The sequence below is a fragment of the Scyliorhinus torazame genome, chromosome 4, assembly GCF_047496885.1.
Source record: "Scyliorhinus torazame isolate Kashiwa2021f chromosome 4, sScyTor2.1, whole genome shotgun sequence".
NCBI lineage: Eukaryota > Metazoa > Chordata > Chondrichthyes > Carcharhiniformes > Scyliorhinidae > Scyliorhinus > Scyliorhinus torazame.
The window spans coordinates 22498424-22521377 of NC_092710.1; positions in this window are offsets into that span (position 1 = coordinate 22498424).

Here is a 22954-nt window from a genome sequence, read left to right on the forward strand (position 1 = left end):
GTCCCAGTACCGTCTCCTCCTGACGTCAACCCACTGTCCCAGTACCGTCTCCTCCTGACGTCAGCCCGCTGTCCCAGTACGGTCTCCTCGTGGCGTCAGCCCGCTGTCCCAGTACCGTCTCCTCCTGACGTCAGTGCGCTGTCCCAGTACCGTCTCCTCCTGACGTCAGCGCGCTGTCCCAGTACCGTCTCCTCCTGACGTCTGCGCGCTGTCCCAGTACCGTCTCCTCCTGACGTCAGCGCGCTGTCACAGTACCGCCTCCTCCTGACGTCAGCGCGCTGTCCCAGTACCGTCTCCTCCTGACGTCAGCGCGCTGTCCCAGTACCGTCTCCTCCTGACGTCAGCGCGCTGTCCCAGTACCGTCTCCTCCTGACGTCAGCGCGCTGTCCCAGTACCGTCTCCTCCTGACGTCAGCGCGCTGTCCCAGTACCGTCTCCTCCTGACGTCAGCGCGCTGTCCCAGTACCGTCTCCTCCTGACGTCAGCGCGCTGTCCCAGTACCGTCTCCTTCTGACGTCAGCGCCCTGTCCCAGTACCGTGTCCTCCTGACGTCAGCGCGCTGTCCCAGTACCGTCTCCTCCTGACGTCAGCGCTCTGTCCCAGTACCGACTCCTTCTGACGTCAGCGCCCTGTCCCAGTACCGTCACCTCCTGATGTCAGCGCGCTGTCCAAGTACCGTCTCCTCCTGACGTCAGCGCGCTGTCCCAGTACCGTCTCCTCCTGACGTCAGCGCGCTGTCCCGGTGCCGTCTCCTCCTGACGTCAGCGCGCTGTCCCAGTACCGTCTCCTCCTGAGGTCAGCGCGCTGTCCCAGTACCGTCTCCTCCTGACGTCAGCGCGCTGTCCCAGTACCGTCTCCTCCTGACGTCAGCTTGCTGTCCCAGTACCGTCTCCTCCTGACGTCAGCTTGCTGTCCCAGTACCGTCTCCTCCTGACGTCAGCTTGCTGTCCCAGTACCGTCTCCTCCTGACGTCAGCTTGCTGTCCCAGTGCCGTCTCCTCCTGACGTCAGCGCGCTGTCCCAGTACCGTCTCCTCCTGAGGTCAGCGCGCTGTCCCAGTCCTGTCTCCTCCTGACGTCAGCGCGCTGTCCCAGTACCGTCTCCTCCTGAGGTCAGCGCGCTGTCCCAGTACCGTCTCCTCCTGACGGCAGCGCCCTGTCCCAGTACCTCCTCCTCCTGACGTCAGCGCGCTGTCCCAGTACCGTCTCCTCCTGACGTCAGCGCGCTGTCCCAGTACCGTCTCCTCCAGACGTCAGCGCGCTGTCCCAGTACCGTCTCCTTCTGACGTCAGCGCGCTGTCCCAGTACCGTCTCCTCCTGACGGTAGCGCGCTGTCCCAGTACCGCCTCCTCCTGACGTCAGCGCGCTGTCCCAGTACCGTCTCCTCCAGACGTCAGCGCGCTGTCCCAGTACCGTCTCCTCCTGACGTCAGCGCCCTGTCCCAGTGCCGTTTCCTCCTGACGTCAGCGCGCTGTCCCAGTACCGTCTCCTCCTGACGTCAGCGCGCTGTCCCAGTACCGTCTCCTCCAGACGTCAGCGCGCTGTCCCAGTACCGTCTCCTCCTGACGTCAGCGCGCTGTCCCAGTACCGTCTCCTCCTGACGTCAGCGCGCTGTCCCAGTACCGTCTCCTCCAGACGTCAGTGCGCTGTCCCAGTACCGTCTCCTCCTGACGTCAGCGCGCTGCCCCAGTACCGACTCCTCCTGACGTCAGCGCGCTGTCTCAGTCCCGTCTCCTCCTGACGTCAGCGCGCTGTCCCAGTACCGTCTCCTCCTGACGTCAGCGCGCTGTCCCAGTCCCGTCTCCTCCTGACGTCAGCGCGCTGTCCCAGTCCCGTCTCCTCCTGACGTCAGCGCGCTGTCCCAGTGCCGTCTCCTCCTGACGGCAGCGCGCTGTCTCAGTCCCGTCTCCTCCTGACGTCAGCGCGCTGTCCCAGTGCCGTCTCCTCCTGACGTCAGCGCGCTGTCCCAGTACCGTCTCCTCCTGACGTCAGCGTGCTGTCCCAGTACCGTCTCCTCCTGACGTCAGCGCGCTGTCCCAGTACCGTCTCCTCCTGACGTCAGCGCGCTGTCCCAGTCCCGTCTCCTCCTGACGTCAGCGCGCTGTCCCCTCCTGACGTCAGCGCGCTGTCCCAGTACCGTCTCCTCCTGACGTCAGCGCGCTGTCCAAGTACCGTCTCCTCCTGACGTCAGCGCGCTGTCCCAGTGCCGTCTCCTCCTGACGTCAGCGCGCTGTCCAAGTACCGTCTCCTCCTGACGTCAGCGCGCTGTCCCAGTGCCGTCTCCTCCTGACGTCAGCGCGCTGTCCCAGTACCGTCTCCTCCTGACGTCAGCGCGCTGTCCCAGTACCGTGTCCTCCTGACGTCAGCGCGCTGTCCCAGTACCGTCTCCTCCTGACGTCAGCGCTCTGTCCCAGTACCGTCTCCTAGTCAGCTTGCTGTCCCAGTGCCGTCTCCTCCTGACGTCAGCGCGCTGTCCCAGTACCGTCTCCTCCTGAGGTCAGCGCGCTGTCCCAGTCCTGTCTCCTCCTGACGTCAGCGCGCTGTCCCAGTACCGTCTCCTCCTGAGGTCAGCGCGCTGTCCCAGTACCGTCTCCTCCTGACGGCAGCGCCCTGTCCCAGTACCTCCTCCTCCTGACGTCAGCGCGCTGTCCCAGTACCGTCTCCTCCTGACGTCAGCGCGCTGTCCCAGTACCGTCTCCTCCAGACGTCAGCGCGCTGTCCCAGTACCGTCTCCTTCTGACGTCAGCGCGCTGTCCCAGTACCTCCTCCTCCTGACGTCAGCGCGCTGTCCCAGTACCGTCTCCTCCAGACGTCAGCGCGCTGTCCCAGTACCGTCTCCTCCTGACGTCAGCGCCCTGTCCCAGTGCCGTTTCCTCCTGACGTCAGCGCGCTGTCCCAGTACCGTCTCCTCCTGACGTCAGCGCGCTGTCCCAGTACCGTCTCCTCCAGACGTCAGAGCGCTGTCCCAGTACCGTCTCCTCCTGACGTCAGCGCGCTGTCCCAGTACCGTCTCCTCCTGACGTCAGCGCGCTGTCCCAGTACCGTCTCCTCCAGACGTCAGTGCGCTGTCCCAGTACCGTCTCCTCCTGACGTCAGCGCGCTGCCCCAGTACCGACTCCTCCTGACGTCAGCGCGCTGTCTCAGTCCCGTCTCCTCCTGACGTCAGCGCGCTGTCCCAGTACCGTCTCCTCCTGACGTCAGCGCGCTGTCCCAGTCCCGTCTCCTCCTGACGTCAGCGCGCTGTCCCAGTCCCGTCTCCTCCTGACGTCAGCGCGCTGTCCCAGTGCCGTCTCCTCCTGACGGCAGCGCGCTGTCTCAGTCCCGTCTCCTCCTGACGTCAGCGCGCTGTCCCAGTGCCGTCTCCTCCTGACGTCAGCGCGCTGTCCCAGTGCCGTCTCCTCCTGACGTCAGCGCGCTGTCCCAGTACCGTCTCCTCCTGACGTCAGCGTGCTGTCCCAGTACCGTCTCCTCCTGACGTCAGCGCGCTGTCCCAGTACCGTCTCCTCCTGACGTCAGCGCGCTGTCCCAGTCCCGTCTCCTCCTGACGTCAGCGCGCTGTCCCAGTACCGTCTCCTCCTGACGTCAGCGCGCTGTCCCAGTACCGTCTCCTCCTGACGTCAGCGCGCTGTCCCAGTGCCGTCTCCTCCTGACGTCAGCGCGCTGTCCCAGTACCGTCTCCTCCTGACGTCAGCGCGCTGTCCAAGTACCGTCTCCTCCTGACGTCAGCGCGCTGTCCCAGTGCCGTCTCCTCCTGACGTCAGCGCGCTGTCCCAGTACCGTCTCCTCCTGACGTCAGCGCGCTGTCCCAGTGCCGTCTCCTCCTGACGTCAGCGCACTGTCCCAGTACCGTCTCCTCCTGACGTCAGCGTGTTGTCCCAGTACCGTCTCCTCCTGGCGTCAGCCCGCTGTCCCAGTGCCGCCTCCTCCTGACGTCAGCGCTCTGTCCCAGTACCGTCTCGTCCTGACGTCAGCGCGCTGTCCCAGTGCCGTCTCCTCCTGACGTCAGCGCGCTGTCCCAGTACTGTCTCCTCCTGACGTCAGCGCGCTGTCCCAGTACCGTCTCCTCCTGACGTCAGCGCGCTGTCCCAGTACCGTCTCCTCCTGACGTCAGCGCGCTGTCCCAGTACCGTCTCCTCCTGTCGTCAGCGCGCTGTCCCAGTACCGTCTCCTCCTGACGTCAGCGCGCTGTCCCAGTGCCGTCTCCTCCTGACGGCAGCGCGCTGTCCCAGTACCGTCTCCTCCTGACGTCAGCGTGCTGTCCCAGTGCCGTCTCCTCCTGACGTCAGCGCGCTGTCCCAGTCCCGTCTCCTCCTGACGTCAGCGCGCTGTCCCAGTGCCGTCTCCTCCTGACGTCAGCGCGCTGTCCCAGTACCGTCTCCTCCTGACGTCAGCGCGCTGTCCCAGTGCCGTCTCCTCCTGACGTCAGCGCGCTGTCCCAGTGCCGTCTCCTCCTGACGTCAGCGCGCTGTCCCAGTACCGTCTCCTCCTGACGTCAGCGCGCTGTCCCAGTGCCGTCTCCTCCTGACGTCAGCGCGCTGTCCCAGTACCGTCTCCTCCTGACGTCAGCGCGCTGTCCCAATACCGTCTCCTCCTGACGTCAGCGCGCTGTCCCAGTACCGTCTCCTCCTGACGTCAGCGTGCTGTCCCGGTACTGTCTCCTCCTGACGACAGCGCGCTGTCCCAATACCGTCTCCTCCTGACGTCAGCGTGCTCTCCCAGTACCGTCTCCTCCTGACGTCAGCGCGCTGTCCTGGTACTGTCTGCTCCTGACATCAGCGCGCTGTCCCAGTACCGTCTCCTCCTGACGTCAGCGCGCAGTCCCAGTGCCGTCTCCTCCTGACGTCAGAGCGCTGTCCCAGTGCCGTCTCCTCCTGACGTCAGCGCGCTGTCCCAGTGCCGTCTCCTCCTACGACAGCGCGCTGTCCCTGTGCCGTCTCCTCCTGACGTCAGCGCGCTGTCCCAGTGCCGTCTCGTCTCCCAGTACCGTCACCTCCTGACGTCAGCGCGCTGTCCCAGTACGGTCTCCTCCTGACGTCAGCGCGCTGTCCCAGTACCGTCTCCTCCTGACGTCAGCGCCCTGTCCCAGTGCCGTCTCCTCCTGACGTCAGAGCGCTGTCCCAGTACCGTCTCCTCCTGACGTCAGCGCGCTGTCCTAGTACCGTCTCCTCCTGACGTCAGCGTGCTGTCCCAGTACCGTCTCCTCCTGACGTCAGTGCGCTGTCCCAGTACCGTCTCCTCCTGACGTCAGCCCGCTGTCCCAGTACCGTCTCCTCGTGGCGTCAGCCCGCTGTCCCAGTACCGTCTCCTCCTGACGTCAGCGCGCTGTCCCAGTACCGTCTCCTCCTGACGTCAGCGCGCTGTCCCAGTACCGTCTCCTCCTGACGTCTGCGCGCTGTCCCAGTACCGTCTCCTCCTGACGTCAGTGCGCTGTCCCAGTACCGTCTCCTCCTGACGTCAGCGCGCTGTCCCAGTACCGTCTCCTCCTGACGTCAGCGCGCTGTCCCAGTACCGTCTCCTCCTGACGTCAGCGCGCTGTCCCAGTACCGTCTCCTCCTGACGTCAGCGCGCTGTCCCAGTACCGTCTCCTCCTGACGTCAGCGCGCTGTCCCAGTACCGTCTCCTCCTGACGTCAGCGCGCTGCCCCAGTACCGTCTCCTCCTGACGTCAGCGCCCTGTCTCAGTGCCGTCTCCTCCTCACGTCAGCGCGCTGTCCCAGTCCCGCCTCCTCCTGACGTCAGCGCGCTGTCCCAGTACCGTCACCTCCTGACGAATGCGCGCTGTCCCAGTACCGTCTCCTCCTGTCGTCAGCGCGCTGTCCAAGTACCGTCTCCTCCTGACGTCAGCGCGCTGTCCCAGTACCGTCTCCTCCTGACGTCAGCGCGCTGTCCCAGTACCGTCTCCTCCTGACGTCAGAGCGCTGTCCCAGTACCGTCTCCTTCTGACGTCAGCGCCCTGTCCCAGTACCGTCTCCTTCTGACGTCAGCGCCCTGTCCCAGTACCGTCACCTCCTGATGTCAGCGCGCTGTCCCAGTACCGTCTCCTCCTGACGTCAGCGCGCTGTCCCAGTACTGTCTCCTCCTGACGTCAGCGCGCTGTCCCAGTACCGTCTCCTCCTGAGGTCAGCGCGCTGTCCCAGTACCGTTTCCTCCTGACGTCAGCGCGCTGTCCCAGTACCGTCTCCTCCTGACGTCAGCTTGCTGTCCCAGTACCGTCTCCTCCTGAGGTCAGCCCGCTGTCGCATTACCGTCTCCTCCTGACGTCAGCGCGCTGTCTCAGTACCGTCTCCTCCTGACGTCAGCGCCCTGTCCCAGTACCGTCTCCTCCTGACGTCAGCGCGCTGTCCCAGTACCGTCTCCTCCTGACGTCAGCGCGCTGTCCCAGTCCTGTCTCCTCCTGACGTCAGCGCGCTGTCCCAGTCCCGTCTCCTCCTGACGTCAGCGCGCTGTCCCAGTACCGTCACCTCCTGACGTCAGCGCGCTGTCCCAGTCCCGTCTCCTCCTGACGTCAGCGCGCTGTCCCAGTACCGTTTCCTCCTGACGTCAGCGCGCTGTCCCAGTCCCGCCTCCTCCTGACGTCAACGCCCTGCCCCAGTAACGTCTCCTCCTGACGGCAGAGGCCTGTCCCAGTACCGTCTCCTCCTGACGTCAGCGCCCTGTCCCAGTCCCGCCTCCTCCTGACGTCAGCGCGCTGTCTCAGTACCGTCTCCTCCTGACGTCAGCGCGCTGTCTCAGTACCGTCTCCTCCTGACGTCAGCGCGCTGTCCCAGTACCGTCTCCTCCTGACGTCAGCGCGCTGTCCCAGTCCCGTCTCCTCCTGACGTCAGCGCGCTGTCCCAGTACCGTCTCCTCCTGACGTCAGCTTGCTGTCCCAGTACCGTCTCCTCCTGACGTCAGCGCGCTGTCCCAGTACCGTCTCCTCCTGAGGTCAGCGCGCTGTCCCAGTACCGTTTCCTCCTGACGGCAGCGCCCTGTCCCAGTACCTCCTCCTCCTGACGTCAGCGCGCTGTCCCAGTACCGTCTCCTCCTGACGTCAGCGCGCTGTCCCAGTACCGTCTCCTCCTGACGTCAGCGCGCTGTCCCAGTACCGTCTCCTCCTGACGTCAGCACGCTGTCCCAATACCGTCTCCTCCTGACGTCAGCGCGCTGTCCCAGTGCCGTCTCCTCCTGACGTCAGCGCGCTGTCCCAGTGCCGTCTCCTCCTGACGTCAGCGCGCTGTCCCAGTGCCGTCTCCTCCTGACGTCAGCGCGCTGTCCCAGTCCTGTCTCCTCCTGACGTCAGCGCGCTGTCCCAGTGCCGTCTCCTCCTGAGGTCAGCGCGCTGTCCCAGTACGGTTTCCTCCTGACGTCAGCGTGCTGTCCCAGTACCGCCTCCTCCTGACGTCAGCGCGCTGTCCCAGTGCCGTCTCCACCTGACGTCAGCGCGCTGTCCCAGTACCGTCTCCTCCTGACGTCAGCGTGCTGTCCCAGTACCGTCTCCTCCTGACGTCAGCGCGCTGTCCCAGTACCGTCTCCTCCTGACGTCAGCGCGCTGTCCCAGTACCGTCTCCTCCTGACGTCAGCGCGCTGTCCCAGTACCGTCTCCTCCTGAGGTCAGCGCACTGTCCCAGTACGGTTTCCTCCTGACGTCAGCGCCCTGTCCCAGTACAGTCTCCTCCTGACGTCAGCGCGCTGTCCCAGTACCGTCTCCTCCTGACGTCAGCGCGCTGTCCCAGTCCCGTCTCCTCCTGACGTCAGCGCGCTGTCCCAGTCCCGTCTCCTCCTGACGTCAGCGCGCTGTCCCAGTACCGTCTCCTACTGACGTCAGCGCGCTGTCTCAGTACCGTCTCCTCCTGACGTCAGCGCGCTGTCCCAGTACCGTCTCCTCCTGACGTCAGCGTGCTGTCCCAGTACCGCCTCCTCCTGACGTCAGCGCGCTGTCCCAGTGCCGTCTCCTCCTGACGTCAGCTTGCTGTCCCAGTACCGTCTCCTCCTGAGGTCAGCGCGCTGTCCCAGTCCTGTCTCCTCCTGACGTCTGCGCGCTGTCCCAGTACCGTCTCCTCCTGACGTCAGCGCGCTGTCCCAGTACCGTCTCCTCCTGACGTCAGCGCGCTGTCCCAGTACCGTCTCCTCCTGATGTCAGCGCGCTGTCCCAGTACCGTCTCCTCCTGACGTCAGCTTGCTGTCCCAGTACCGTCTCCTCCTGATGTCAGCGCGCTGTCCCAGTACCGTCTCCTCCTGACGTCAGCGCGCTGTCCCAGTACCGTCTCCTCCTGAGGTCAGCGCGCTGTCCCAGTACCGTCTCCTCCTGACGTCAGCGCGCTGTCTCAGTACCGTCTCCTCCTGACGTCAGCGCGCTGTCCCAGTACCGTTTCCTCCTGACGGCAGCGCCCTGTCCCAGTACCTCCTCCTCCTGACGTCAGCGCGCTGTCCCAGTACCGTCTCCTCCTGACGTCAGCACGCTGTCCCAATACCGTCTCCTCCTGACGCCAGCGCGCTGTCCCAGTGCCGTTTCCTCCTGACGTCAGCGCGCTGTCCCAGTACCGTCTCCTCCAGACGTCAGCGCGCTGTCCCAGTCCCGTCTCCTCCTGACGTCAGCGCGCTGTCCCAGTGCCGTCTCCTCCTGACGTCAGCGCGCTGTCCCAGTACCGTCTCCTCCTGACGTCAGCGCCCTGTCCCAGTACCGTCTCCTCCTGACGTCAGCGCGCTGTCCCAGTACCGTCTCCTCCTGACGTCAGCGCGCTGTCCCAGTCCCGTCTCCTCCTGACGTCAGCACGCTGTCCCAGTGCCGTCTCCTCCTGACGTCAGCGCGCTGTCCCAGTGCCGTCTCCTCCTGACGTCAGCGTGCTGTCCCAGTACCGTCTCCTCCTGACGTCAGCGCGCTGTCCCAGTACCGTCTCCTCCTGACGTCAGGGCGCTGTCCCAGTACCGTCTCCTCCTGACGTCAGCGTGCTGTCCCAGTACCGTCTCCTCCTGACGTCAGCGCGCTGTCCCAGTGCCGTCTCCTCCTGACGTCAGCGCGCTGTCCCAGTGCCGTCTCCTCCTGACGTCAGGGCGCTGTCCCAGTACCGTCTCCTCCTGACGTCAGCGTGCTGTCCCAGTACCGTCTCCTCCTGACGTCAGCGCGCTGTCCCAGTGCCGTCTCCTCCTGACGTCAGCGCGCTGTCCCAGTACCGTCTCCTCCTGACGTCAGCGCCCTGTCCCAGTACTGTCTCCTCCTGAGGTCAGCGCACTGTCCCAGTACGGTTTCCTCCTGACGTCAGCGCGCTGTCCCAGTACCGTCTCCTCCTGACGTCAGCGCGCTGTCTCAGTACCGTCTCCTCCTGACGTCAGCGCGCTGTCCCAGTCCCGTCTCCTCCTGACGTCAGCGCCCTGTCCCAGTCCCGTCTCCTCCTGACGTCAGCGCGCTGTCCCAGTACCGTCTCCTCCTGACGTCAGCGCGCTGTCCCAGTACCGTCTCCTCCTGACGTCAGCGCGCTGTCCCAGTACCGTCTCCTCCTGACGTCAGCGCGCTGTCCCAGTACCGTCTCCTCCTGACGTCAGCGCGCTGTCTCAGTACCGTCTCCTCCTGACGTCAGCGCGCTGTCCCAGTCCCGTCTCCTCCTGACGTCAGCGCGCTGTCCCAGAACCGTCTCCTACTGACGTCAGCGCGCTGTCTCAGTACCGTCTCCTCCTGACGTCAGCGCGCTGTCCCAGTCCCGTCTCCTCCTGACGTCAGCGCGCTGTCCCAGTACCGTCTCCTCCTCACGTCAGCGCGCTGTCCCAGTACCGTCTCCTCCTGACGTCAGCGCGCTGTCCCAGTACCGTCTCATCCTGACGTCAGCGCGCTGTCTCAGTGCCGTCTCCTCCTGACGTCAGCGCGCTGTCCCAGTACCGTCTCCTCCTGACGTCAGCGAGCTGTCTCAGTGCCGTGTCCTCCTGACGTCAGCGCGCTGTCCCAGTACCGTCTCCTCCTGACGTCAGCGCGCTGTCTCAGTACCGTCTCCTCCTGACGTCAGCGCCCTGTCCCAGTACCGTCTCCTCCTGACGTCAGCGCGCCGTCTCAGTACCGTCTCCTCCTGACGTCAGCGCCCTGTCCCAGTACCGTCTCCTCCTGACGTCAGCGCGCTGTCCCAGTACCGTCTCCTCCTGACGTCAGCGCGCTGTCCCAGTGCCGTCTCCTCCTGACGTCAGCGCGCTGTCCCAGTACCGTCTCCTCCTGACGTCAGCGCGCTGTCCCAGTACCGTCTCCTCCTGACGTCAGCGCGCTGTCCCAGTTCCGTCTCCTCCTGACGTCAGCGCGCTGTCCCAGTTCCGTCTCCTCCTGACGTCAGCGCGCTGTCCCAGTATCGTCTTCTCCTGACGTCAGCGCCCTGTCCCAGTACCGTCTCCTCCTGACGTCAGCGCCCTGTCCCAGTACCGTCTCCTCCTGACGTCAGCGCCCTGTCCCAGTACCGTCTCCTCCTGACGTCAGCGCGCTGTCCCAGTGCCGTCTCCTCCTGTCGTCAGCGCGCTGTCCCAGTACCGTCTCCTCCTGATGTCAGCGCGCTGTCCCAGTGCGGTCTCCTCCTGACGTCAGCGCCCTGTCCCAGTACCGTCTCCTCCTGACGTCAGCGCCCTGTCCCAGTACCGTCTCCTCCTGACGTCAGCGCGCTGCCCCAGTACCGTCTCCTCCAGACGTCAGCGCCCTGTCCCAGTACCGTCTCCTCCTGACGTCAGCGCGCTGCCCCAGTACCGTCTCCTCCTGACGTCAGCGCGCTGTCCCAGTACCGTCTCCTCCTGACGTCAGCGCGCTGTCCCAGTACCGTCTCCTCCTGACGTCAGCGCCCTGTCCCAGTACCGTCTCCTCCTGACGTCAGCGCGCTGTCCCAGTGCCGTATCCTCCTGACGTCAGCGCGCTGTCCCAGTACCGTCTCCTCCTGACGTCAGCGCCCTGTCCCAGTACCGTCTCCTCCTGACGTCATCGCGCTGTCCCAGTACCGTCTCCTCCTGATGTCAGCGCGCTGTCCCAGTACCGTCTCCTCCTGACGTCAGCACGCTGTCCCAGTACCGTCTCCTCCTGACGTCATCGCGCTGTCCCAGTACCGTCTCCTCCTGACGTCAGCACGCTGTCCCAGTACCGTCTCCTCCTGACGTCATCGCGCTGTCCCAGTACCGTCTCCTCCTGATGTCAGCGCGCTGTCCCAGTACCGTCTCCTCCTGATGTCAACGTGCTGTCCCAGTACCGTCTCCTCCTGACGTCAGCGCGCTGTCCCAGTGCCGTCTCCTCCAGGCGTCAGCGCGCTGTCCCAGTACCGTCTCCTCCTGACGTCAGCGCGCTGTCCCAGTACCGTCTCCTCCTGACGTCAGCGCGCTGTCCCAGTACCGTCTCCTCCTGACGTCAGCGCGCTGTCCCAGTACCGTCTCCTCCTGACGTCAGCGCGCTGTCCCAGTACCGTCTCCTCCTGACGTCAGCGTGCTGTCCCAGTACCGTCTCCTCCTGACGTCAGCGCGCTGTCCCAGGACCGTCTCCTCCTCACGTCAGCGCGCTGTCCCAATACCGTCTCCTCCTGACGTCAGCGCGCTGTCCCAGTACCGTCTCCTCCTGACGTCAGCGCCCTGTCTCAGTACCGTCTCCTCCTCACGTCAGCGCGCTGTCCCAATACCGTCTCCTCCTGATGTCAGCGCGCTGTCCCAGTACCGTCTCCTCCTGATGTAAGTGCGCTGTCCCAGTACCGTCTCCTCCTGATGTCAGCGCGCTGTCCCAGTACCGTCTCCTCCTGATGTAAGTGCGCTGTCCCAGTACCGTCTCCTCCTGATGTCAGCACGCTGTCCCAGTACCGTCACCTCCTGACGTCAGCGCACTGTCCCAGTACCGTCTCCTCCTGACGTCAACGCCCTGTCCCAGGACCGTCTCCTCCTGTCGTCAGCGCGCTGTCCCAGTGCCGTCTCCTCCTGACGGCAGCGCGCTGTCTCAGTACCGTCTCCCAGTACCGTCACGTCCTGACGTCAGCGCGCTGTCCCAGTACCGTCTCCTCCTGACGTCAGCGCGCTGTCCCAGTACCGTCTCCTCCTGACGTCAGCGCGCTGTCCCAGTACCGTCTGCTCCTGACGTCAGCGCGCTGTCCCAGTACCGTCTCCTCCTGACATCAGCGCCCTGTCCCAGTGCCGTCTCCTCCTGACGTCAGAGCGCTGTCCCAGTACCGTCTCCTCCTGACGTCAGCGCGCTGTCCCAGTACCGTCTCCTCCTGACGTCAGCGCGCTGTCCCAGTACCGTCTCCTCCTGACGTCAGCGCGCTGTCCCAGTACCGTCTCCTCATGACGTCAGCGCGCTGTCCTCGTAGCGTCTCCTCCTGACGTCAGCGCGCTGTCCCAGTACCGTCTCCTCCTGACGTCTGCGCGCTGTCCCAGTACCGTCTCCTCATGACGTCAGCGCGCTGTCCTCGTACCATCTCCTCCTGACGTCAGCGCGCTGTCCCAGTACCGTCTCCTCCTGACGTCAGCGCGCTGTCCCAGTACCGTCTCCTCATGACGTCAGCGCGCTGTCCTCGTACCATCTCCTCCTGACGTCAGCGCGCTGTCCCAGTACCGTCTCCTCCTGACGTCAGCGCGCTGTCCCAGTACCGTCTCCTCCTGACGTCAGCGCGCTGTCCCAGTACCGTCTCCTCATGACGTCAGCGCGCTGTCCTCGTACCGTCTCCTCCTGACGTCAGCGTGCTGTCCCAGTACCGTCTCCTCCTGACGTCTGCGCGCTGTCCCAGTACCGTCTCCACCTGACGTCAGCCCGCTGTCCCAGTACCGTCTCCTCCTGACGTCAGCGCCCTGTCCCAGTACCGTCTTCTCCTGACGTCAGCGCGCTGTCCCAGTACCGTCTCCTCCTGACGTCAGCGCGCTGTCCCAGTACCGTCTCCTCCTGACGTCTGCGCGCTGTCCCAGTACCGTCTCCTCCTGACGTCAGCGCGCTGTCCCAGTACCGTCTCCTCCTGACGTCAGCGCGCTGTCCCAGTACCGTCTCCTCCTGACTTCAGCGCGCTGTCCCAGTACCGTCTCCTCCTGAGGTCAGCGCGCTGTCCCAGTACCGTCTCCTCCTGACTTCAGTGCGCTGTCCCAGTGCCGTCTCCTCCTGACGTCAGCGCGCTGTCCCAGTACCGTCTCCTCCTGACGTCAGCGAGCTGTCCCAGTACCGTCTCCTCCTGACGTCAGCGCGCTGTCCCAGTCCCGCCTCCTCCTGACGTCAGCGAGCTGTCCCAGTGCCGTCTCCTCCTGACGTCAGCGCGCTGTCCCAGTCCCGCCTCCTCCTGACGTCAGCGCGCTGTCCCAGTACCGTCTCCTCCTGACGTCAGTGCGCTGTCCCAGTACCGTCTCCTCCTGACGTCAGCGCGCTGTCCCAGTACCGTCTCCTCCTGATGTCAACGTGCTGTCTCAGTGCCGTCTCCTCCAGGCATCAGCGCGCTTTCCCAGTACCGTCTCCTCCTGACGTCAGCGCGCTGTCCCAGTACCGTCTCCTCCTGACGTCAGCGCGCTGTCCCAGTACCGTCTCCTCCTGACGTCAGCGCGCTGTCCCAGTACCGTCTCCTCCTGACGTCAGCGCGCTGTCCCAGTACCGTCTCCTCCTGACGTCAGCGTGCTGTCCCAGTACCGTCTCCTCCTGACGTCAGCGCCCTGTCCCAGTACCGTCTCCTCCTGACGTCAGCGCGCTGTCCCAGTACCGTCTCCTCCTGACGTCAGCGCGCTGTCCCAGTACCGTCTCCTCCTGACGTCAGCGTGCTGTCCCAGTACCGTCTCCTCCTGACGTCAGCGCGCTGTCCCAGTACCGTCTCCTCATGACGTCAGCGCGCTGTCCCCGTACCGTCTCCTCCTGACGTCAGCGCGCTGTCCCAGTACCGTCACCTCCTGACGTCAGCGCGCTGTCCCAGTACCGTCTCCTCCTGACGTCAGCACGCTGTCCCAGTACCGTCTCCTCCTGACGTCAGCGCGCTGTCCCAGTACCGTCTCCTCCTGACGTCAGCGCGCTGTCCCAGTACCGTCACCTCCTGACGTCAGCACGCTGTCCCAGTACCGTCTCCTCCTGACGTCTGCGCGCTGTCCCAGTACCGTCTCCACCTGACGTCAGCCCGCTGTCCCAGTACCGTCTCCTCCTGACGTCAGCGCCCTGTCCCAGTACCGTCTCCTCCTGACGTCAGCGCGCTGTCCCAGTACCGTCTCCTCCTGACGTCAGCGCGCTGTCCCAGTACCGTCTCCTCCTGACGTCTGCGCGCTGTCCCAGTACCGTCTCCTCCTGACGTCAGCGCGCTGTCCCAGTACCGTCTCCTCCTGACGTCAGCGCGCTGTCCCAGTACCGTCTCCTCCTGACGTCAGCGCGCTGTCCCAGTACCGTCTCCTCCTGACTTCAGCGCGCTGTCCCAGTACCGTCTCCTCCTGAGGTCAGCGCGCTGTCCCAGTACCGTCTCCTCCTGACTTCAGTGCGCTGTCCCAGTGCCGTCTCCTCCTGACGTCAGCGCGCTGTCCCAGTACCGTCTCCTCCTGACGTCAGCGAGCTGTCCCAGTACCGTCTCCTCCTGACGTCAGCGCGCTGTCCCAGTCCCGCCTCCTCCTGACGTCAGCGAGCTGTCCCAGTGCCGTCTCCTCCTGACGTCAGCGCGCTGTCCCAGTCCCGCCTCCTCCTGACGTCAGCGCGCTGTCCCAGTACCGTCTCCTCCTGACGTCAGTGCGCTGTCCCAGTACCGTCTCCTCCTGACGTCAGCGCGCTGTCCCAGTACCGTCTCCTCCTGATGTCAACGTGCTGTCTCAGTGCCGTCTCCTCCAGGCGTCAGCGCGCTTTCCCAGTACCGTCTCCTCCTGACGTCAGCGCGCTGTCCCAGTACCGTCTCCTCCTGACGTCAGCGCGCTGTCCCAGTACCGTCTCCTCCTGACGTCAGCGCGCTGTCCCAGTACCGTCTCCTCCTGACGTCAGCGCGCTGTCCCAGTACCGTCTCCTCCTGACGTCAGCGTGCTGTCCCAGTACCGTCTCCTCCTGACGTCAGCGCGCTGTCCCAGGACCGTCTCCTCCTCACGTCAGCGCGCTGTCCCAATACCGTCTCCTCCTGACGTCAGCGCGCTGTCCCAGTGCCGTCTCCTCCTGACGTCAGCGCGCTGTCCCAGTACCGTCTCCTCCTGACGTCAGCGCGCTGTCCCAGTACCGCCTCCCCCTGACATCAGCGCGCTGTCTCAGTACCGTCTCCTCCTGACGTCAGCGCGCTGTCCCAGTGCCGTCTCCCCCTGACGTCAGCGCGCTGTCCCAGTACCGTCTCCTCCTGACGTCAGCGCGCTGTCCCAGTACCGTCTCCTCCTGACGTCAGCGCGCTGTCCCAGTACCGTCTCCTCCTGACGTCAGCGCGCTGTCCCAGTGCCGTCTCCCCCTGACGTCAGCGCGCTGTCCCAGTACCGTCTCCTCCTGACGTCAGCGCCCTGTCCCAGTACCGTCACCTCCTGACGTCAGCGCACTGTCCCAGTACCGTCTCCTCCTGACGTCAACGCCCTGTCCCAGGACCGTCTCCTCCTGTCGTCAGCGCGCTGTCCCAGTGCCGTCTCCTCCTGACGGCAGCGCGCTGTCTCAGTACCGTCTCCCAGTACCGTCACGTCCTGACGTCAGCGCGCTGTCCCAGTACCGTCTCCTCCTGACGTCAGCGCGCTGTCTCAGTACCGTCTCCTCCTGACGTCAGCGCGCTGTCCCAGTACCGTCTGCTCCTGACGTCAGCGCGCTGTCCCAGTACCGTCTCCTCCTGACGTCAGCGCCCTGTCCCAGTGCCGTCTCCTCCTGACGTCAGAGCGCTGTCCCAGTACCGTCTCCTCCTGACGTCAGCGCGCTGTCCCAGTACCGTCTCCTCCTGACGTCAGCGCGCTGTCCCAGTACCGTCTCCTCCTGACGTCAGCGCGCTGTCCCAGTACCGTCTCCTCATGACGTCAGCGCGCTGTCCTCGTAGCGTCTCCTCCTGACGTCAGCGCGCTGTCCCAGTACCGTCTCCTCCTGACGTCAGCGCGCTGTCCCAGTACCGTCTCCTCATGACGTCAGCGCGCTGTCCTCGTACCATCTCCTCCTGACGTCAGCGCGCTGTCCCAGTACCGTCTCCTCCTGACGTCAGCGCGCTGTCCCAGTACCGTCTCCTCCTGACGTCAGCGCGCTGTCCCAGTACCGTCTCCTCATGACGTCAGCGCGCTGTCCTCGTACCGTCTCCTCCTGACGTCAGCGTGCTGTCCCAGTACCGTCTCCTCCTGACGTCTGCGCGCTGTCCCAGTACCGTCTCCACCTGACGTCAGCCCGCTGTCCCAGTACCGTCTCCTCCTGACGTCAGCGCCCTGTCCCAGTACCGTCTCCTCCTGACGTCAGCGCGCTGTCCCAGTACCGTCTCCTCCTGACGTCAGCGCGCTGTCCCAGTACCGTCTCCTCCTGACGTCTGCGCGCTGTCCCAGTACCGTCTCCTCCTGACGTCAGCGCGCTGTCCCAGTACCGTCTCCTCCTGACGTCAGCGCGCTGTCCCAGTACCGTCTCCTCCTGACGTCAGCGCGCTGTCCCAGTACCGTCTCCTCCTGACGTCAGCGCGCTGTCCCAGTACCGTCTCCTCCTGAGGTCAGCGCGCTGTCCCAGTACCGTCTCCTCCTGACTTCAGTGCGCTGTCCCAGTGCCGTCTCCTCCTGAGGTCAGCGCGCTGTCCCAGTACCGTCTCCTCCTGACGTCAGCGAGCTGTCCCAGTACCGTCTCCTCCTGACGTCAGCGCGCTGTCCCAGTCCCGCCTCCTCCTGACGTCAGCGAGCTGTCCCAGTGCCGTCTCCTCCTGACGTCAGCGCGCTGTCCCAGTCCCGCCTCCTCCTGACGTCAGCGCGCTGTCCCAGTACCGTCTCCTCCTGACGTCAGTGCGCTGTCCCAGTACCGTCTCCTCCTGACGTCAGCGCGCTGTCCCAGTACCGTCTCCTCCTGATGTCAACGTGCTGTCTCAGTGCCGTCTCCTCCAGGCGTCAGCGCGCTTTCCCAGTACCGTCTCCTCCTGACGTCAGCGCGCTGTCCCAGTACCGTCTCCTCCTGACGTCAGCGCGCTGTCCCAGTACCGTCTCCTCCTGACGTCAGCGCGCTGTCCCAGTACGGTCTCCTCCTGACGTCTGCGCGCTGTCCCAGTACCGTCTCCTTCTGACGTCAGCGCGCTGTCCCAGTACCGTCTCCTCCTGACGTCAGCGCGCTGTCCCAGTACCGTCTCCTCCTGACGTCAGCGCGCTGTCCCAGTACCGTCTCCTCCTGACGTCAGCGTGCTGTCCCAGTACCGTCTCCTCCTGACGTCAGCGCGCTGTCCCAGGACCGTCTCCTCCTCACGTCAGCGCCCTGTCCCAGTACCGTCTCCTCCTCACGTCAGCGCCCTGTCTCAGTACCGTCTCCTCCTCACGTCAGCGCGCTGTCCCAGTGCCGTCTCCTCCTGATGTCAGCGCGCTGTCCCAGTACCGTCTCCTCCTGATGTCAGCGCGCTGTCCCAGTGCCGTCTCCTCCTGACGTCAGCGCGCTGTCCCAGTGCCGTCTCCTCCTGACGTCAGCGCGCTGTCCCAGTACCGTCTCCTCCTGACGTCAGCGCCCTGTCCCAGTGCCGTCTCCCCCTGACGTCAGCGCGCTGTCCCAGTACCGTCTCCTCCTGACGTCAGCGCCCTGTCCCAGTACCGTCACCTCCTGACGTCAGCGCGCTGTCCCAGTGCCGTCTCCTCCTGACGTCAACGCCCTGTCCCAGGACCGTCTCCTCCTGTCGTCAGCGCGCTGTCCCAGTGCCGTCTCCTCCTGACGGCAGCGCGCTGTCTCAGTACCGTCTCCCAGTACCGTCACGTCCTGACGTCAGCGCGCTGTCCCAGTACCGTCTCCTCCTGACGTCAGCGCGCTGTCTCAGTACCGTCTCCTCCTGACGTCAGCGCGCTGTCCCAGTACCGTCTGCTCCTGACGTCAGCGCGCTGTCCCAGTACCGTCTCCTCCTGACATCAGCGCCCTGTCCCAGTGCCGTCTCCTCCTGACGTCAGAGCGCTGTCCCAGTACCGTCTCCTCCTGACGTCAGAGCGCTGTCCCAGTACCGTCTCCTCCTGACGTCAGCGCGCTGTCCCAGTACCGTCTCCTCCTGACGTCAGCGCGCTGTCCCAGTAACGTCTCCTCATGACGTCAGCGCGCTGTCCTCGTAGCGTCTCCTCCTGACGTCAGCGCGCTGTCCCAGTACCGTCTCCTCCTGACGTCTGCGCGCTGTCCCAGTACCGTCTCCTCATGACGTCAGCGCGCTGTCCTCGTACCATCTCCTCCTGACGTCAGCGCGCTGTCCCAGTACCGTCTCCTCCTGACGTCAGCGCGCTGTCCCAGTACCGTCTCCTCATGACGTCAGCGCGCTGTCCTCGTACCATCTCCTCCTGACGTCAGCGCGCTGTCCCAGTACCGTCTCCTCCTGACGTCAGCGCGCTGTCCCAGTACCGTCTCCTCCTGACGTCAGCGCGCTGTCCCAGTACCGTCTCCTCATGACGTCAGCGCGCTGTCCCAGTACCGTCTCCTCCTGACGTCAGCGTGCTGTCCCAGTACCGTCTCCTCCTGACGTCTGCGCGCTGTCCCAGTACCGTCTCCACCTGACGTCAGCCCGCTGTCCCAGTACCGTCTCCTCCTGACGTCAGCGCCCTGTCCCAGTACCGTCTCCTCCTGACGTCAGCGCGCTGTCCCAGTACCGTCTCCTCCTGACGTCAGCGCGCTGTCCCAGTACCGTCTCCTCCTGACGTCTGCGCGCTGTCCCAGTGCCGTCTCCTCCTGACGTCAGCGCGCTGTCCCAGTACCGTCTCCTCCTGACGTCAGCGAGCTGTCCCAGTACCGTCTCCTCCTGACGTCAGCGCGCTGTCCCAGTCCCGCCTCCTCCTGACGTCAGCGAGCTGTCCCAGTGCCGTCTCCTCCTGACGTCAGCGCGCTGTCCCTGTCCCGCCTCCTCCTGACGTCAGCGCGCTGTCCCAGTACCGTCTCCTCCTGACGTCAGTGCGCTGTCCCAGTACCGTCTCCTCCTGACGTCAGCGCGCTGTCCCAGTACCGTCTCCTCCTGATGTCAACGTGCTGTCTCAGTGCCGTCTCCTCCAGGCGTCAGCGCGCTTTCCCAGTACCGTCTCCTCCTGACGTCAGCGCGCTGTCCCAGTACCGTCTCCTCCTGACGTCAGCGCGCTGTCCCAGTACCGTCTCCTCCTGACGTCAGCGCGCTGTCCCAGTACCGTCTCCTCCTGACGTCAGCGCGCTGTCCCAGTACCGTCTCCTCCTGACGTCAGCGTGCTGTCCCAGTACCGTCTCCTCCTGACGTCAGCGCGCTGTCCCAGGACCGTCTCCTCCTCACGTCAGCGCGCTGTCCCAATACCGTCTCCTCCTGACGTCAGCGCGCTGTCCCAGTACCGTCTCCTCCTGACGTCAGCGCGCTGTCCCAGTACCGTCTCCTCCTGACGTCAGCGCGCTGTCCCAGTACCGTCTCCTCCTGATGTCAGCGCGCTGTCCCAGTACCGTCTCCTCCTGATGTCAGTGCGCTGTCCCAGTACCGTCTCCTCCTGATGTCAGCGCGCTGTCCCAGTACCGTCTCCTCCTGACGTCAGCGCCCTGTCCCAGTACCGTCACCTCCTGACGTCAGCGCACTGTCCCAGTACCGTCTCCTCCTGACGTCAACGCCCTGTCCCAGGACCGTCTCCTCCTGTCGTCAGCGCGCTGTCCCAGTACCGTCTCCTCCTGACTTCAGTGCGCTGTCCCAGTACCGTCTCCTCCTGACGTCAACGCCCTGTCCCTGTACCGTCTCCTCCTGACGTCAGTGCGCTGTCCCAGTACCGTCTCCTCCTGACGTCAGCGCGCTGTCCCAGTGCCGTCTCCTCCTGACGTCAGCGCGCTGTCCCAGTACCGTCTCCTCCTGAGGTCAGCGCGCTGTCCCAGTACCGTCTCCTCCTGAGTTCAGTGCGCTGTCCCAGTGCCGTCTCCTCCTGACGTCAGCGCGCTGTCCCAGTACCGTCTCCTCCTGACGTCAGCGAGCTGTCCCAGTACCGTCTCCTCCTGACGTCAGCGCGCTGTCCCAGTCCCGCCTCCTCCTGACGTCAGCGAGCTGTCCCAGTGCCGTCTCCTCCTGACGTCAGCGCGCTGTCCCAGTCCCGCCTCCTCCTGACGTCAGCGCGCTGTCCCAGTACCGTCTCCTCCTGACGTCAGCGCGCTGTCCCAGTACCGTCTCCTCCTGACGTCAGCGCGCTGTCCCAGTACCGTCTCCTCCTGACGTCAGCGCGCTGTCCCAGTGCCGCCTCCTCCTGACGTCAGCGCGCTGTCCCAGTACCGTCTCCTCCTGACGTCAGCGAGCTGTCCCAGTGCCGTCTCCTCCTGACGTCAGCGCGCTGTCCCAGTGCCGTCTCCTCCTGACGTCAGCGCGCTGTCCCAGTACCGTCTCCTCCTGACGTCAGCGCGCTGTCCCAGTACCGTCTCCTCCTGACGTCAGCGCGCTGTCCCAGTACCGCCTCCCCCTGACATCAGCGCGCTGTCTCAGTACCGTCTCCTCCTGACGTCAGCGCGCTGTCCCAGTGCCGTCTCCCCCTGACGTCAGCGCGCTGTCCCAGTACCGTCTCCTCCTGACGTCAGCGCGCTGTCCCAGTGCCGTCTCCTCCTGACGTCAGCGCGCTGTCCCAGTACCGTCTCCTCCTGACGTCAGCGCGCTGTCCCAGTGCCGTCTCCCCCTGACGTCAGCGCGCTGTCCCAGTACCGTCTCCTCCTGACGTCAGCGCGCTGTCCCAGTGCCGTCTCCCCCTGACGTCAGCGCGCTGTCCCAGTACCGTCTCCTCCTGACGTCAGCGCGCTGTCCCAGTGACGTCTCCTCCTGAGGTCAGCGCGCTGTCCCAGTACCGTCTCCTCCTCACGTCAGCGCGCTGTCTCAGTGCCGTCTCCTCCTGACGTCAGCGCGCTGTCCCAGTACCGTCTCCTCCTGACGTCAGCGAGCTGTCTCAGTGCTGTCTCCTCCTGACGTCAGCGCGCTGTCCCAGTACCGTCTCCTCCTGACGTCAGCGCCCTGTCCCAGTACCGTCTCCTCCTGACGTCAGCGCGCTGTCCCAGTACCGTCTCCTCCTGACGTCAGCGCGCTGTCCCAGTGCGGTCTCCTCCTGACGTCAGCGCGCTGTCCCAGTTCCGTCTCCTCCTGACGTCAGCGCGCTGTCCCAGTACCGTCTTCTCCTGACGTCAGCGCCCTGTCCCAGTACCGTCTCCTCCTGACGTCAGCGCCCTGTCCCAGTACCGTCTCCTCCTGACGTCAGCGCCCTGTCCCAGTACCGTCTCCTCCTGACGTCAGCGCGCTGTCCCAGTGCGGTCTCCTCCTGACGTCAGCGCCCTGTCCCAGTACCGTCTCCTCCTGACGTCAGCGCCCTGTCCCAGTACCGTCTCCTCCTGACGTCAGCGCGCTGCCCCAGTACCGTCTCCTCCAGACGTCAGCGCCCTGTCCCAGTACCGTCTCCTCCTGACGTCAGCGCGCTGCCCCAGTACCGTCTCCTCCTGACGTCAGCGCGCTGTCCCAGTACCGTCTCCTCCTGACGTCAGCGCGCTGTCCCAGTACCGTCTCCTCCTGACGTCAGCGCCCTGTCCCAGTACCGTCTCCTCCTGACGTCAGCGCGCTGTCCCAGTGCCGTATCCTCCTGACGTCAGCGCGCTGTCCCAGTACCGTCTCCTCCTGACGTCAGCGCCCTGTTCCAGTACCGTCTCCTCCTGACGTCATCGCGCTGTCCCAGTACCGTCTCCTCCTGATGTCAGCGCGCTGTCCCAGTACCGTCTCCTCCTGACGTCAGCACGCTGTCCCAGTACCGTCTCCTCCTGACGTCATCGCGCTGTCCCAGTACCGTCTCCTCCTGACGTCAGCACGCTGTCCCAGTACCGTCTCCTCCTGACGTCATCGCGCTGTCCCAGTACCGTCTCCTCCTGATGTCAGCGCGCTGTCCCAGTACCGTCTGCTCCTGATGTCAACGTGCTGTCTCAGTGCCGTCTCCTCCAGGCGTCAGCGCGCTGTCCCAGTACCGTCTCCTCCTGACGTCAGCGCGCTGTCCCAGTACCGTCTCCTCCTGACGTCAGCGCGCTGTCCCAGTACCGTCTCCTCCTGACGTCAGCGCGCTGTCCCAGTACCGTCTCCTCCTGACGTCCGCGAGCTGTCCCAGTACCGTCTCCTCCTGACGTCAGCGCGCTGTCCCAGTACCGTCTCCTCCTGACGTCAGCGTGCTGTCCCATACCGTCTCCTCCTGACGTCAGCGCGCTGTCCCAGGACCGTCTCCTCCTCACGTCAGCGCGCTGTCCCAATACCGTCTCCTCCTGACGTCAGCGCGCTGTCCCAGTACCGTCTCCTCCTGACGTCAGCGCCCTGTCTCAGTACCGTCTCCTCCTCACGTCAGCGCGCTGTCCCAATACCGTCTCCTCCTGATGTCAGCGCGCTGTCCCAGTACCGTCTCCTCCTGGTGTCAGTGCGCTGTCCCAGTACCGTCTCCTCCTGATGTCAGCGCGCTGTCCCAGTACCGTCTCCTCCTGACGTCAGCGCCCTGTCCCAGTACCGTCACCTCCTGACGTCAGCGCACTGTCCCAGTACCGTCTCCTCCTGACGTCAACGCCCTGTCCCAGGACCGTCTCCTCCTGTCGTCAGCGCGCTGTCCCAGTGCCGTCTCCTCCTGATGGCAGCGCGCTGTCCCAGTACCGTCTCCTCCTGACGTCAGCGCGCTGTCCCAGTACCGTCTGCTCCTGACGTCAGCGCGCTGTCCCAGTACCGTCTCCTCCTGACGTCAGCGCGCTGTCCCAGTACCGTCTCCTCCTGACGTCAGCGCGCTGTCCCAGTACCGTCTCCTCCTGACGTCAGCGCGCTGTCCCAGTACCGTCTGCTCCTGACGTCAGCGCGCTGTCCCAGTACCGTCTCCTCCTGACATCAGCGCCCTGTCCCAGTGCCGTCTCCTCCTGACGCCAGAGCGCTGTCCCAGTACCGTCTCCTCCTGACGTCAGCGCGCTGTCCCAGTACCGTCTCCTCCTGACG